This window comes from Somniosus microcephalus, chromosome 22, assembly GCF_052327205.1.
Source record: "Somniosus microcephalus isolate GS21.2 chromosome 22, FLI_Smic_1.0, whole genome shotgun sequence".
Taxonomy (NCBI): domain Eukaryota; kingdom Metazoa; phylum Chordata; class Chondrichthyes; order Squaliformes; family Somniosidae; genus Somniosus; species Somniosus microcephalus.
In genome coordinates, this window is record NC_141008.1 from 51881326 (window position 1) to 51897335 (window position 16010).

The 16010-nt window shown below is 43.0% G+C and overlaps 1 protein-coding gene across 4 annotated transcripts in view; it reads right to left on the minus strand.

The window, feature by feature from the left end:
• vmp1 (vacuole membrane protein 1) overlaps positions 1-16010 on the minus strand; it is a 148309-nt gene that overhangs the window by 132194 nt on the left and 105 nt on the right. Inside the window, exons 1-2 of one of the 4 annotated variants that reach the window (XM_085964712.1) lie at positions 15920-15935; positions 13224-13272 (exon numbers count right to left, since the gene is read on the minus strand). The exons of 1 other annotated variant lie outside the window; for it this stretch is intronic. The gene's annotated coding sequence lies outside the window, so the exon portion shown is untranslated. Of the gene's footprint in view, positions 1-13223; positions 13273-15919; positions 15976-16010 lie in introns of those variants that run through there. 2 more of the 4 variants (XM_085964711.1, XM_085964714.1) reach the window with 2 other exon arrangements.

The following is a 16010-nucleotide window of genomic DNA, read 5'->3' on the forward strand; positions in this document are numbered from 1 at the left end:
CAGCAAGAGTAAATAAAAAGTGGCCACATATTTAAAGGTAGTCACTGGCTGACTGGCACGGCATATTTAAAGTCAATTTGTAGCATTTTATGGGTTTGATAGTTATGATAAATTGTAAAGAATATAAATAGTTGCTCTGGGAATCAAAGACAAGCTGTGGGAAGGATTACGCCTCTTTCAAAAAGATACTCGCTCACCTCTATTTTGAAATATCTTGTTTCTCTGGTGTTACATTACCTCACTGATCCCATCCTCTTCCCAACCATATGGAGTTAGAGGCGCGATATGGAATTCTATGGGTCTCTGCACTACGTACAAAATTTAAGAAAACATGATCTGGACGCACTAGAACTGTGTTTAAAATGTGTTCCTGGTGGGAGAAAGCACTGCTGTCTATTTAGGACTCCAAAAAAGATTTTTCAAAGTAGATTATAATGTTGGCTAATGCAAGGGATACTTTTAAAAGTTAGTTAGAGCAGCTTTATAGCATTGCAAGCGATCTGCATCTTATCCAATAAACAGTTTACAGCCCTGTTAAAATCATTAGTGAAATCCGAGAAGTGTCAGCTCACTTTACAGGATTATTTTCACACAGCCACTCATTTGGAAAAAAAACAATTATATATATTCAATGTAGAGAAATGCAAAGTGCTACACATGGGGACAAAAAACCCAGGTAGGGACTATTACTTAAATGGAAAGAAAATAATGAGCATGAAAAATCAGGGAATCCTGACCGACAGTAAATTAAAGCTTTCAATTAAAGCTTGGTGGCAGTTAGTAAAGCAAATCAGATAGTGATTTATTAAAAGGTCAATATTGAGTCAAAATAATGAGGTAATCCTGCCATTTTATAAATCATTGGTGCGACTGTATTTAGAATACTGTGTACATTTCGAAGCGCCACATTATAAAAAGGCTATTGGAGCTTTTAAAAGGATATGGAAGAGGAAACAGTTGAGGGGGGTGGAGGGACTGGATTTTGAGGAGCGATTGTGTAAATCTGCAGAAACAGCATTTCAGTGAGTGAGTGGTCAATCTATGGAACAGGCTCGCTAGGGAGACGGTGGAAGCAGAGTCTGTCGATTCATTCAAATGCAAATTAGATTTCTTTCAGTTAATAATATTTTGGAATATTATTAACTGAAATTATTATTCGGCTGTACAACTCTCTGCCGGTCCCGCGCAGCCCAGGACTGGCTTTTTCAATGTAAAGTTTTGCGCATGCACAAAACTGAATAGGCCGCACAGTTCCCTTAAAGGGGTCGCGCACCCAAAAACAAAATAAGAGGGAACATTGGACATGACATATGGCAAGTGTAGTATACTTGGGTGGAATAGGTGACATTAGAACAATAGAATAGCAAAATACTGCGGATGCTGGAAATCTGAAACAACAATGGTTACCAAAACATTCGACCACTGGGGGTTTTCCTCATCTCATGTCTGGGTCTGTTGTAGACTAATTGATAGCCATGGTTAGTCAATAACTCCATTATCATTGCATCATGTAACTAGAAGGCGAACTGGAAAATTAGTCATAGATTCCATTACTGGGCACTAACCAGCAAGCCTTCATGGAAGCAGCACACAGGTGGAGACTGAATTGATCTCGCCTGTAATGGCCTTTCATAATTAAATAGCCCATCAACTCTATCTAGACTCACCCATGAATAGTAACCAGTTGGGTATGGCACCCGTGGAACTGAACCCCAGCAAGACGTCCATGTTATCAGAGGGCTGGAGAGAAAGTTGGATGAGAGAAAAAAAATCCCTTTAAACACTTCCTCAAAAACTGCATCAGTCAGTGGCTCAGTGGGTGGCACCCTCACCTCGGAGTCAGAAGGTTGTGGGTTCAAGTCCCACTCCAGCGACTTGAGTGCAAAATCTAGGCTGACACGTGCTGCACTGTCAGAGGTGCCGTATTTCAGATGAGATGTGAAACTGAGGCCTCGCCTGCCCTCTCGGGTAGATGTAAAAGATCCCATGGCACTATTTTGAGGAAGAGCTGGGGAGTTACTCCGATGTCCTGACCAATATTTATCCCTCAACCATCATCACTAAAACAGATTATCTGGTCATTATCACATTGCTGTGCTCAAATTGGCTGCCACGTTTCCTACATTACAGTTACTACACTTCAAAAAGTACTTCATTGCTGTAAAGTGCTTTGGGACGTCCGGTGGTCCTGAAAGGCGCAATATAAATGCAAGTCTTTCTTCCCCAAAAACTGCCAAAAATACAAGAATTGGGTTGTGACATATGCAAGGTACAACACGTACACGTTTTTTCCAGGAAATAAGGGCTACTGAGGTTACAATGCAGTGATATACTGGAAGGACATTTAATGCTCAGATCATTAACCCAGGTTTATCCTACACCCACTGCAGTAAGTTTTCAAATTGTGAAGTAGGTGAAAAATGAGATAGCACCACTTAAATAGTGCATATTTTTCTGGAACCCTGATGAAGTTTGCCACTGTTTAATGTGTCCAGGAAAAGCACAACAGAAAATCTTCCCATTGCATAACTATAGTTAGTGCATTTACCCATCCAGTAAAACTATACATAGTTATGTGCTGGCCCACAGCACGACTAAAGTCATCTGACCTTTTTGGCGACTAGCAGATCCAGAGTCCACAGTTGTACTGCAACGTAATCATTCGATCAGAGGTCAAACAGCAACAAACGCACACAGCAAAAGAAGCACACTTTTCTACTGGTGCTCAAGATGCACAGAAGCAAAACAGTATCATGTACAATCCACGTTTAGACCATAACACTATTTCAGAGTCTGGCAACATATAAAAGTGTTAATAATCTTCTATTATAAACCCATAGTAACAGCTCTCTCAATGACCGACGTAGCAAATTCATTGCCCAGTGTCAGGGCTGAGAACTCTTCAGCCATTCTTCAACAAAAAAGACTTGGACACAAGTGATTTTAGGACTTGTTTACATGTAACTATGGCCCTAATTTGCAGTCGTGTTGACGGCGAACTGGCAGTGTTTGCCGTCATTGCACCTTTGAAACGGACTGCAACTTCAGGATTTGGTGCATGCGTGCGCAGAAATCCTGAAGCTGCACTCCAAAACAGGCTACACTGTGCCCCCCAACAACAGAGCCAGCAATCTGTGTAATCAGCCAAATCAGGGAAACGGACAAAAACTTCAGCTCTTCCGGAGTAAGTACGCTGTTAAATTCCCCACTAAAAGTTAGACCCAAAGGGATCAGGTGTAACTGGGTTTTAACAGCATGATTACTGTTAATTGTTAAGGGCCTGAAAAACTAATTTTAATTTTGTGCAGTGTGAAATTTGTCCATTTAAATTTTGAAGAAACTTTTCAAAAAATGTTTCTCCCCCACCCCAAAAAAATTTGTCCATCTTCATTTCAGGTTTGCCTTTTCCCCATGCAAGAGCCCCAATCTTTGTTTTGCTCGCTGATATTTTTTAAAAGTTAGAATTTTAAGAGTTTACTCCCTTCCTTGTTCACTGTCAGACAGAGTTGTGTGTTTTGATTGGCTGCTTAGACAGCCTGTTGACATCACAGCAGTTCGCACAAGGGAATCCCCATTAACTTCCGTTTCTTTGAATTTTAGGTCGGAAAACCCGAAGTTCGAGACACAGATCGCGAGATCCTTGTGCGAAGCGTTCTTCGGGGCCAGCGCCGAACGCCTTCGCTTCACTGCTGGCCGCAAATTCCAGGCCATTGTGTCCACTGTCTGTACACCTGTGCGAACGCAATTTGCCCGCTACAACTGGTGGCCGGTATAACAGGGTAGCGTTAAAAAAATAATTATCTGCAATCAAAGTTGCCAGAGCAGACAGTAGAACGGTGATGCTGGCAAAACCAATTCAGTTAAAAATGACAAAGTCACTGGCTGTACAAAGAGGTTGATAAAATAAAAGACATGAACAGGATAGGTCAGGGCACCCGACAGTTCATGCCAACAAGACTTCAAATCTCAGTGGAACACAGTAATGGACTTAAAACATATTGCTACTTTAAAAAAAGTTATTCACAGGGTAGTGGATACGTCGCAGCTCCTCAGAGGGGAGTGTTAAAATTCACACTGCAGTACATGCAGATGATCTGCCAGTACCTGAACGAGAACAGATGGGCTCATGTTTTGGATGGCTATGACTCTGGACAATAATAGCTTTATTACAAACAATGATTCAACAAGTGATTTCATAGAATCATAGAATAATACAGCACAGAAGGTGGCTATTCAGCCCATCGTGCCTGGGCCGACTCTTTGGTAGAGCTATTCAATTAATCCCGCTCTTTCCCCTAGCTCTAAATTTTTCCCCCTTCAAGCATTTAATCCAATTCACTTTGAACATGACTATTGAATCTGCTTCCACCACCCTTTCAGGCAGTGCATTCCAGGTAACAACTCACTATGTAAAGAAAAAGTTTCCTCATGTCACCTCTGGTTCTTCTGCCAATCACCTTAAATCTGTGTCCCCTGGTTATTGACCCTTCTGCCACTGCTAACAGTTCCGCGTTATTTACTCTGTCAAAACTGTTCATGATTTTAAACACCTATCAAATCTCCCCTTAACCTCCCTGCTCTAAGGACAACAATCCCAGCTTTTACAGTCTCTCCACATAACTGAAGTCCCTCATCCCTGGTACCACTCTAGTAAATCTCTTCTGCACCCTCCCCAAGGTCTTGACATCCTTCCTATGGTGTGGTGCCCAGAATTGAACACAATACCCCAGCTGAGGCTTAACTTAAAGGTTTAGCATAACTTCCTTGCTTTTGTACTCTATTCCTCTATTAATAAAGCCAAGGCTCCCAGCCTTCTGAACCTGTCCTGCCACCTTCAAAAGATTTGTGTAAATACACCGCCGGGTCTCTCTGTCCCTGGAGCCCCTTGAAAATTGTACCATTTAGTTCATATTGCCTCTGCTCATTCTTCCTACCAAAATGTATCACTTCACATTTCTCTGCATTAAATTTCATCTGCCATGTGTCTGCCCATTTCACCAGTCTGTCTGTGTCCTCCTGAAATCTGTTGCTATCCTCTTCATTGCTTACTACACTTCAGAGTTTCTTATCATCTGCAAACTTTGAAATTATGCTCTGTATACCCAATCCAGGTCATTAAGACAAATCAAAAAGAGCAGTGGTCCTAATACCGGCCCCTGGGGAACACCACTGAATACTTCTCTCCAGTCTGAAAATCAACTGTTCACCACTACTCTCTGGTTTTTGTCCCTTAGCCAATTTTGCATCCATGCTGCCAATGTCCCTTTAATCCCATGGGCTTTAATTTTGCTAACAAGTCTGTTATGTGGTACTTTCTCCAATGCCTTTTGAAAGCCCATATACACATCAACCCTCTCCATTACTTCAAAGAACTCGATTAAGTTAGTCAAACGCAATTTGCCTTCGACATGTTCGTACTGACTTTCATTTATTAGCCCATACTTTTCAAAATGCCAATTAATTTTATCTCAGATTATTGTCTTAAAGTTTCCCCACCACTGATGTTAGACTGACTGGCCTGTACTTGCCAGGTTTATCCTCTTCCTTTTTTAAACAGGGGTGTAACATTTGCAATCCTCCAGTTCTCTGGCACCGAGGATTGGAAGTTTGTGGCCAGAGCCGCCACAATTTCTACCCTTACTTCCCTCAGTAACCTAGGATGCATCCCATCCGGACCGGGTGACTTTTCAACTTTGACCTCTATTTTTATCCGATCCAGTATCACTCCTGTCTCCTTCTTGACTGCTACATTGGCAGCATCCTCTTCTCTAGTGGACAGATGCAAAGTACTCATTTAGTACCTCAGCCATACCCTCTGCCTCCACAGAATACTTGATTAATGGTGAGAGACTAGGAGCTGTGGAGGAGCAGGGATTTAGGTGCTCATGTGCTAGTGCACAGGTACAAAAATAAATCAAAACAACTAATGGGATGTTGGCGTTTATCTCAAAAGGGGTTGGAATTCAAAAAAGTGAGGGAAGGATGCTTCAGTTGCAGAGCCTTGGTCAGATCCCATCTGGAATACTGTGTTCAGTTTTGGGCACTGAACTGCAGGAAAAATAGGCTGGCCTTGGAAGGGGGTGCAGTTTAGATTCACCAGAATACCAGGGCTTAAAGGGTTAAATTACAAGGACAGGTTTCAAAAATTTGGCTAGAATTCCTTTCATTTTATAAGGTTGAGATGTGGTCTAATCAAGGTGTTTCAAATGTTACAGGGATTAGATACAGAGAGAGAGAAACTATTTCCTCTGGTTGGGGAATCCAGAAGAGGGCACAATCTTAAAATTAGAGCTCGGCCATCTAGCAGTGAAATCGGGCAGCACTTTTTCACACAAAGGATAGTGGAAATCTGAAACTCGCTCCTCCAAAAGCAGTGGATGCAGAGTCAATTGAAATTTTCAAGACGGGGGTCGATAGATTTTTGTTAGGCAAGGGTATCAAAGAATATGGAGATAAAGCGGGTAAAGAGTGTGGTGGCACAGGTTCGAGGGGCTGAATGGCCTATTCCTGTTCCGATCACTCTTTTCAACTTCTTCAGCTATTTTATCAGCAGCCATGAAGTATCTATGTTGCCCATTTTTGCTTATGTAGAACACTTCACACTTGTCTGTAGACTCTGGGCTGCCTCTTTCAATTCCACTGCCCCTCCTGGTTTAGCATCATTTGCAAATTTAGCCAATTTGCATTGAGTTAGAAGCAGTAATGGTCTCAACGCTGAACCTTGGACACCCTACTCTACACTACCCCAACCCTGACATTACTGCTCTAACCAGGACCAGGTGATTTTTTTTTTTTGATTTTTTTTTTTACACGTCAGTTTGTTTTAAATCCATACCCAAGTTTTGCCCTGGTCATCTTGGGTTGTCACTTCCTCAAAACAGATCAAGGAGGTTGGTCAGGCAGGATATCCCCTTTCTGAAGCAGAGTTGACTGCTGTATACTATACTGTTGTACAGATAATCTTCAAATTTACTCTTAATAGAAATGTTTTTAAAGCTCAATTATGCAGTGAAATTCCATCATTACCCTGAGTTGCGCTGCCCTGTCCACAATACAACTATCATTTTCTAATGGCATTCTACAGAACATAAACTAAAGGGTACAATTCTGAAGGGGGTGCATGAACAGACACACCGGGGGTATTATGCGCACAAATCGTTGACGGTGGCAGGGCAGGGTAGGGTGAGAAAGCAGTTAAAAAAGCATGGGATACTGGGCTTCATAAAGAGGCAGAGAGTACAAAAGTAAGGACATTCTGATGAACCTTTATAAAACACTGATCCGGCCTCAACTGGAGTATTGTGTCCAATTCTGGGCACCGTACTTTAGGAAGGAAGTGAAGGCCTTAGAGAGGGTGCAGAAAAGATTTACGAGAATGGTTCCAGGGATGAGGGACTTCAGTTACACGGATAGATGAGAGAAGCTGGGGTCGTTCTCCTTAGAGCAGGGAAGAACATACGATGTAGGAGCAAGGGTCGGTCATTTGGCCCCTCGAGCCTGCTCCGCCATTCAATAAGATCATGGCTGATCTGATCTTGGCCTCAACTCCACTTCCCTGCCCACACTCCATAACCCTCGACTCCCTTACCTTTCAAAAAATCTGTATATATTCAATGACCCAGCCTCCACAGCTCTCCGGGGAAGAGATTCACAACCCTCAGAAGAAATTCCTCCTCATTTCCGATTTAAAAGGATGCCCCCTTATTCTGAAATTATTCCCCCTAGTTCTAGATTCCCCCACGAGGGGGAAAACATCCTCTCTGCATCTACCCTGTCAAGCTCCTTCAGAATCTCAAATGTTTCAATAAGATCCCCTCATTCTTCTAAACTCCAATGAGTATAGACCCAACCTGTTCAACCTTTCTTCATAAGACAACCCCTTCATCTCCAGAATCAACCTCGTGAACCTTCTCTGAACTGCCTCCAATGCAAGAATATCCTTCCTTAAATAAGGAGACCAAAACTGTACGCAGTTGTAACAGGACTGCCCTACTTTTATACTCCATTCCCTTTGTAATAAAGGCCAACACTCCATTCGCTTTAATTACTGCTGTACCTGCATGCTAACTTTTTGTGATTCATGTACAAGGACCCTCAGATCCCTCTGTACCTCAGCATTTTGTAATCTCTCCCCATTTAAATAATAATTTGCTTTTTTATTTTTCCTAGCAAAGTGGATAACCTCGCATTTTCCCACATTAAACTCCATCTGCCAGATTTTTGCCCACTCACTTAGCCTATCTAGATCCCTTTGGAAATTCTTTGCGTCCTCCACACAATTTGCTTTCCCACCTATCTTTGTACCATCAGCAAAGGCTGAGAGGAGATTTGATAGAGGTGTTCAAAATCATGAGGGGTCTGGACAGAGGAGAGAGAGAAACTGTTCCCATTGGCGGAAGGGTCGAGAACCAGAGAATACAGATTCATGGTGATTGGTAAAAGAATCAAAAGGCGACATGAGGAAAAACTTTTTTACGCAGCAAGTGGTTAGGATCTGGAATGCACTGCCTGAAAGGGTGATGGAGGCAGATTCAATCGTGGCTTTCAAAAAGGAATTGGATAAGTACTTGAAGGAAAAAAAATTGCAGGGCTACGGGGAAAGGACGGGGGAGTGGGACTAGCTGAAGTGCTCTTGTAGAGAGTTGGCATGGGCTCGACGGGCCGAATGGCCTCCTCCTTTGCTGTAACCATTCTATGATTACATTACTACAGCCCATAAGTATAAAAATGAATTCCTACATACTGCATAAATAAACAGAAGACAACAAGCACCTTTTCAACACACTATTTATATCAAAACAGCAGACAAACATCCTACTGCATGACTAAGACACTGCGTTATTCACTCTTATCTACCCATTTAAGAAACATACAATGAATCTCTCACATAGAATTGTTAAATCTTCAGAAACTACACAAGAGAGAAGCTACTGCAAATTGAACTTGCCGTCATCCTGCATTCTCAACTGTGTTGAAATGAAGACTTGTTGCACTGTCTTTTACTCAATATCACATTCTTTCCAAGGGCCTCAAAATTGTGGCTCTCCCCACCTTCCTCCGACAATCTCCAAGAATTTAAAACAAAGCTTCCCATTACTGAATTACTACCTTGTGATCTACCGCAGCTTTCCTTCTCTTTGCAACCTCGTACTACAACATAGGCCACGACATTCCGCAGCCAGTCTTGTACAAATGAACATCTAGTTTCTTGGATGGGGAGGGGAGAAAAATAAATTCTATTCTATTTTCAATGTTATTATGTTTATATTATGCTTCATGTTAGATGGTGGGGGTCTGGAACTCACTGCCTGAAAAGGGTGGTAGAGGCAGAAACCCTCACCACATTTAAAAAGTACTTGGATATGCACCTGAAGTGCCGTAACCTACAGCACTACGGACCAAGAGCTGGAAAGTGGGCTTAGGCTGGATAGCTCTTTTTCGGCTGTGATCGGCCGAATGGCCTCCTTCTGTGCTGTAAATTTCTATGATTCTGTGTTACTGGGTGCTTCACAGCTCCAGTAAACAAAAATCTCAATCAGACTATGGCACTTTACTGAAATCCTACTGACACTATGTATTTTCCCACTGGTGGATCAGTGATTAACTAGACAATACAAAGCAGCTTCAACTGATTTTCTTTGACAACAAACACTCACATGTACACCAAACTGGAGTACAAAACATACTGCTAATATTCTTAACTACAAAGGTCACAAAGATTTCTCCTTTCACACTAGTCAGGTGGCATATCTTCTCCATCCTACTTCACTTACCATGGAACTGAATAAAAAAATCATGTTATTACATGCAGAAGGATTAACAGACAAATGCTTTCAGTTAAAGATATCTGTCTAGACACTTAAAAAAAAAGTAATCGAGTCAAAGTTCAATTCAACTACAAAAAAAGCTGAGAATTATTTCTAAAAACTGTTGACAAGCCTCTTGCCTGTCTTTCTCTCCCTCCCACCACAGCACCACCACCCCAAAATATACACCATTTCAAGCCTTATCAACTATTTACTGGGGCATAGCAAAACAACCCAGGTTGACCTTAATACCCCATTTATATTATAGCACTACAAAACAAATGAGGTGCCCACCATGCCCACCACCACAGGAGGTGCTTTAGTTCCCTGCCTCCAGAGGCAAGGCATCAGCAATGGCCTTGCCGTCAGGGCAATCATCTTATTCTGGTGTTAAGTGGGCTGTAGGAACATTCCCATGACATTTTCAATAAAAAAAATGGGGCGTCAGGAGAATGCTTCCCTCCCATAGGAAGCAACTCGTGTAAAGTTTGCACCTCCTCCCAACATCTTTGAAGGTCAGGAACCTGTGTGTGAACTGTCACCGCACTATTCCACTGCGCTGCATGTTAATTCAACAACATGCTGAATCAGAAACGTACCTCAGGAACACAGCAAGTTCTTTGTATTAGAGTCTTTGAATCAGCATCAAGAATGCAGCAGTTTCAAGCTGAACCACTTACTGAACGAGAACTTGGACCAAAAACTTTGTGGTACGCGTTAAAGCCAGTAACACCCAGCTGGTTAGTACTTGAAGGAAACAGGTTTCAAAGTATAAATGCAGCAAGTGGTTTCGTACCAATCCGTACAGAAAGATCTCAGATTTCAATTCCTAATCTGACTGAATCATCTCAGAGTAGCAGTAACGATGTTTCAACTGGCCTCAGCATCCTGAAGTGTGACGATAAGGCGGGGGGGGGGGGAAAGAGATATGGGGAGGTGGGGGGGGGAGGCGGGGTGGAGGGAGGAGCAACAAAATAAGTCAGCTAGTGTTTCTGATTGGTATCCAAGTGTGCATATTTCAATTCTGGACTCGAAAGTGGCAGGAGAGAGAGGAAGAGAATATCAGAATGAATGAATGCAGGAGGAGGGAAGAGGGGAGGAGTCTGCCAGTTGCACCTAGGGGTGAGGGGGGAGGAGAATGCTAGTATGAATTGGGGACAGTGGGGAAGGCCTGAACCAATTTACTTGATTTAGCAACAAAAAGTACCAACATATCTCCACATTAGCCTAGATATAAGAAACATAAGAATTAGGAGCAGGAGTCGGCCATACGGCCCCTCGAGCCTGCCTCGCCATTCAATAAGATCCTGGCTGAACATCAACGTCAATTCCACTTTCCCTTCCAATCCCCATATCCCTCGATTCCCTTATGCTCCACATAAAGTGAGGGAAGTCCCCACAATCTTCTGCAATTTTCCAGCAGCTCCATCCCATCCATGATTACCTTCAGTCAGAACTTCTTTCTTGCTGATTACTGAATGCAGAAAATTTGCAGGAAAATAAGCTATAGCCTATTTGTTCAAGCAATATGATCATTATCAGTGTGCAACAAACTGGGATGGTCTAATTATCGTAGTTTTAGAAATCACAAAGCTTAAGTATATCAATACACTTCTATACCTCTCACGCAGTCTTCATATTATTTTATTAACTTTCAATACCAGGATCTGGGGCACTTCATCTTCTGCCTACAGTCTCTAATTCAAGCAGTTATACTGACGTATGAAAATTTGAAAGACATGCTGCTGTTTTTGTGCAGATTACTCCAGAGTGCACCACACGGCCTAATGTACAAAAGTCTGATGCAAGCAATCCAGAATGAGAATCAGGCCACGAACTATGCTGGAACAAGACAGAAACTAGTGCTAGTTACCTTTGCTTAGATTTTTCTGGTCCACTGCAACATCCTAGTGGTTAAACCGAATCCAACTCGGAGCCCAGCTCGATCCCAGAGACCAGTGCAAGCAGGGAATCTCTCCAAATCTCTGATGATCCTATAATGCCCGTAAACCGGCCAGCATAAGGAGCACAAACTGCCACAGTAATACTTCATCACAACAATTCTTAGTAACGTAGACCATCAGTGCATCCACTCAAATCACACTAATATCAGTAACTCCCTTTTCTGTCCAATAACTTACCAGCAGCAGCTCACACACCTATAGATTCCCCAGCAACTTCCCGGAAAGTGGCAACTCATGCATGCTGGGGTACAATTACACTGCAGCCCTCCAGTACCTCGTCCAAGGCCACTTGGCAAGCATGCCCCTACACAGCGAGTACTGAACCATGAAGGTAATTAGATCGAAGCCCTACCCTTTCCAACTGGGATCACTGGGTATCCATCGGAAGCAGGAACCTTAGCTTATTTTCATTTTCAGTTCCCTATCCTGGAAACCAATGCTGCACGTCACTTTTCAAAAGAGGATAATCAAACCAGGGACTTGCCTGGTCTCTGCGGTTCAGTTCGGAGCTGAATGGTGCACATTTGTCGATTTCAACTGAAGAAAGAATCAGGTCTCAAGGTCAGACAGCAAGCCTTCCACAATCAAACAGCCTATGGACACTCACTGCCTAAGCTACAAGAGAATGGAAGGCATTGTTTACCAAGAGTCAATATCTTCAGGTGAAAGGAAAATTTAAGGGGGGGGGAAAAAAAAAAAATCCCTAATTTTAAATCCATCATTTTTCTCTTCAATCTCTCCTCCGCCCACCCACCACCCCCACCAATTCTTTTGCCTTTTCTCCCCTCTTGGATTTCTCACTCGTACGTACCTCAAACTGTTCACAAACCATTGCTGAAGTTACCCCAAAGAACCTTAGCTGCCTCTCTCATGCCAAAGCACTTTTTCCCCATTAGAAATTCTAAACTCTGGCCAATATTTGAAACCTTTTCCCCACATCAGGGTGGCACTTCTTATTCACACTTGTACAAGATACAAGAATAAGCTCGCTACCTTTCATTTTTTGCCTCCAACTTCTCGCTCTCCCCTTTTCATAACCCTTCACATCTATTTTAAAATCAATACTATTAAAGCGATTACTCTGCTTAACTTTGATCTAACTTCTGCTGAACTTCAAATACAATTTCTATAGCGCCTTTCACAACCTCAGGATGTCCCGAAGCGATTTACAGACAAGTACTTTTGAAGCGTAGTTGCTGTTGTAATGTAGGAAAAACAGCAGCCAATTTGCACACAGCAAGCTCCCAAAACAGCATCTTGCATTCTCATGCTGCTCCCTGCATTCCCAATGTGTTAAAATCAAGACTCATTGCATGGTCTCCTACCCCAACTCATTCTTTCCTAGGACCACAAAATTGCAGAACCCCCTTTCACCTACAATTTACAGGTATTTAAAAACTCTAACCTTTTTGCACCACAAACCACTACTACTTTATTTACCCGATCTTCTCACCTTTTTTCAATCTTGGCGATGTTATGTACCAATAGCCTGGACCCTTCACCTAGATCAGTCAGTTAAGAAAACAAAAAGGCCTTTGAATCTTCACTCCTTTACTATTACCACATCAGCATTAACTTTTACAGATAACGGTCTCCGCTTTCTGTACCCGTACATAGATAAACATCACCAACCTTAAAATATGACCATACAGGTCAAATAAGCAGATTAAGCTCGGACTCGAATTAAACCAGTGTATTCAATATGCATTCATTATTTCCAAGCAAGTATATCAAACATACGATTATGAATCTCTCCACTTCTCTTTTGTTCTCTCCCAGCCTGGCCTCTTAATCTATTTCATTTCCTGTGCTTTTCCAGTCTTGACAAAGGGTTCACCCGAAACGTTGACTATTTTCTCTCCACGGATGTTGCCTGGCCTGCTGAGTTTTTCCAGCATTTTCTGTTATTTCAGATTTCCAGCATCTGCAGTATTTTGCTATCATATGATTATGAATGTTTATTCAAAATGCTACATGTCTCACTACAGAAGCACTAGTTAATGTTCAACTGCTACCTACAGGCATCCTCACCAGACCTTACTCCTTGAACACGTAACCAGAACTAGACAAGCCCTTTGAACTATACTTACCACAATCTCTGATGCACTTGCCACATGTCTCCCAAATATAATAGGGCAATTTATATAGTGCTGTAAACTTCTGTGCGACTTGGCCCTTCACCTATATTTCTCAATCTACCTGTATTAGAAGGAAATTTACAAGAAAATGCATAGACTCTTAAGTATCAAGAGAGAAGGTGTAAAGCAAATGTAAAAGCTTAAAAAAGGCAGAATGAAGAAAGTGTGCGAGTGGCATACACAGAGCAGGAGACTGAAGTAGCTTATACACTGATTATTTCTTATTTTTCTGTCTAAGCAGAGCAATACAGAGACGCAAATACATTCAATAAATTGCAAACACGGGGCTAGTTTCCCATGTTCACCAGCTCCCTTAACCATGTGGCACATTCCTAAACCCATAATCATTACCAATCCAAGCTGGTCCCAAAATTTTAGGGCATTTATTCTATGGAGTAACAAAGGAAGACCCCACATCTGCTATTAGCACCATCCATGCAATATAAAATTGGATAGACTGAAGAATGATAAGAAATATGGAAATAGGCAGATACACAGAGATAAAAGAAAGCATTGAAAAACCACTGATGCAGAGAATGAAAATGAGAGAGAAAGGAACAGACAAGAGTGGGAGAGAAAGAGAAAGATATTTATTTTTTCTTTCCTCCTAAGCAACATCGGAGCTGAACTAGAATTGTTCCTGTATTATAAAACACACAAACATCCAAAGCAAATCTAGACTAGCCACATTTTGCAATTGTAACATGCTGCACCATTCTAAAAAGTAACATTACATGGATAAGAGAGCACTGTGACACTATTCCTTCTTCAGGTATGCTAGTAAAATGCACAAAGCAAGAGTGGCCTTTTAGAAGACAAAAAGCATTACTAGTTAATGGTGACTGTAAGCAAGGGTAGTACTTGTTTTATCTACAGAAAAAATATAACTAGAGTATATAATGTATATAAACATTTAGGATATGAACCTCAAGTCAACCACAACTAGATATAGTACTTGGGGGTCACAGCAGTTAATACAAGAGTCTACTTTAAATTAATTTCTAACAACATTGCAAAATTCTTGCCTTACAAATTGAAGCATGCCATCTAGGAATCCTACTCCTAACCCTGGAGAAACACTGGATATTTTCCACAGTCCACACAGCTCCTACCTATCTTCACACAACCCCATTATTCAGTATATTTAAATTTAACCCACAGCAAACTGGACATATCTGTGTCATGAAGGGCACTAGGTTCGCCTGCCTCTAATCAATCAGAACCTCGACCAGTGATTCCTCCATGAGGCGACAGTGAAACTTTAATCTTTAATATCCTATGAGCATCTTACAGACGAGTCAATCACAAACAAAATCATCCCTACCTTTCAACATCACTAATTTACACCTAAAAAGCAAAATACTGCTGGAAATCAAACAAACTAAAGGCGGGTGGAGGGGAATACTCAAATTAATCACTCAACCTTCCCCAAATGACCCTGGAGCGCCCACAGCCCCGGGATCCTGAACCATCGGCCCCGGCCGCCCCTCAATTGTTAACCAGGATAGAGTGCGAAGTCTAATCGTGGCCGGGCTCTGTCCCCAGTGCCCAGCACCGTTACCTCAGCCACCACCACCCCCGGTTATAAACCCCACAACCCACCCACCCCCGGTTATAAACCCCACAACCCACCCACCTCCCGGGGCGGCTACTTCTACCCGGTCTATCCCGTCACCTACCGCCGGCGAACTCCACCCGGTATTCACCCCCCGCCCGCCTACCCCACTCCCAGCCCCACCGCTCTCCCTCCGGCCCCGATCTCTCTCTCTCACAGCCCCTGCGCTTACCCCACTCCCCGGTTATCTCCAGCCCTCTCATCCCGGCTCACCTCGGCCCCACTCTGCCAGGCCGCCCGGTTTACCCCGCTCCCCGGTTACCTCAGGCCCGGAGCGCTCTCTTCCCGGCCCCGCTTACCCCCGGCTCCTGTCGTCCCCTCTCGCTCTGGCCCCCGGGTTACCTCAGACCTTGGTTCTACTTCCCCCAACCCCCGAGTTACCGCGGGCGCCAATACCTCGCTCGCCCTCCCCGGGTTACCCCTCGCTCGCTCCCCCTGCCCGGGTTGCCGCTCGCTCGCTCCCCCTCCCCGGGTTGCCCGGGTTACC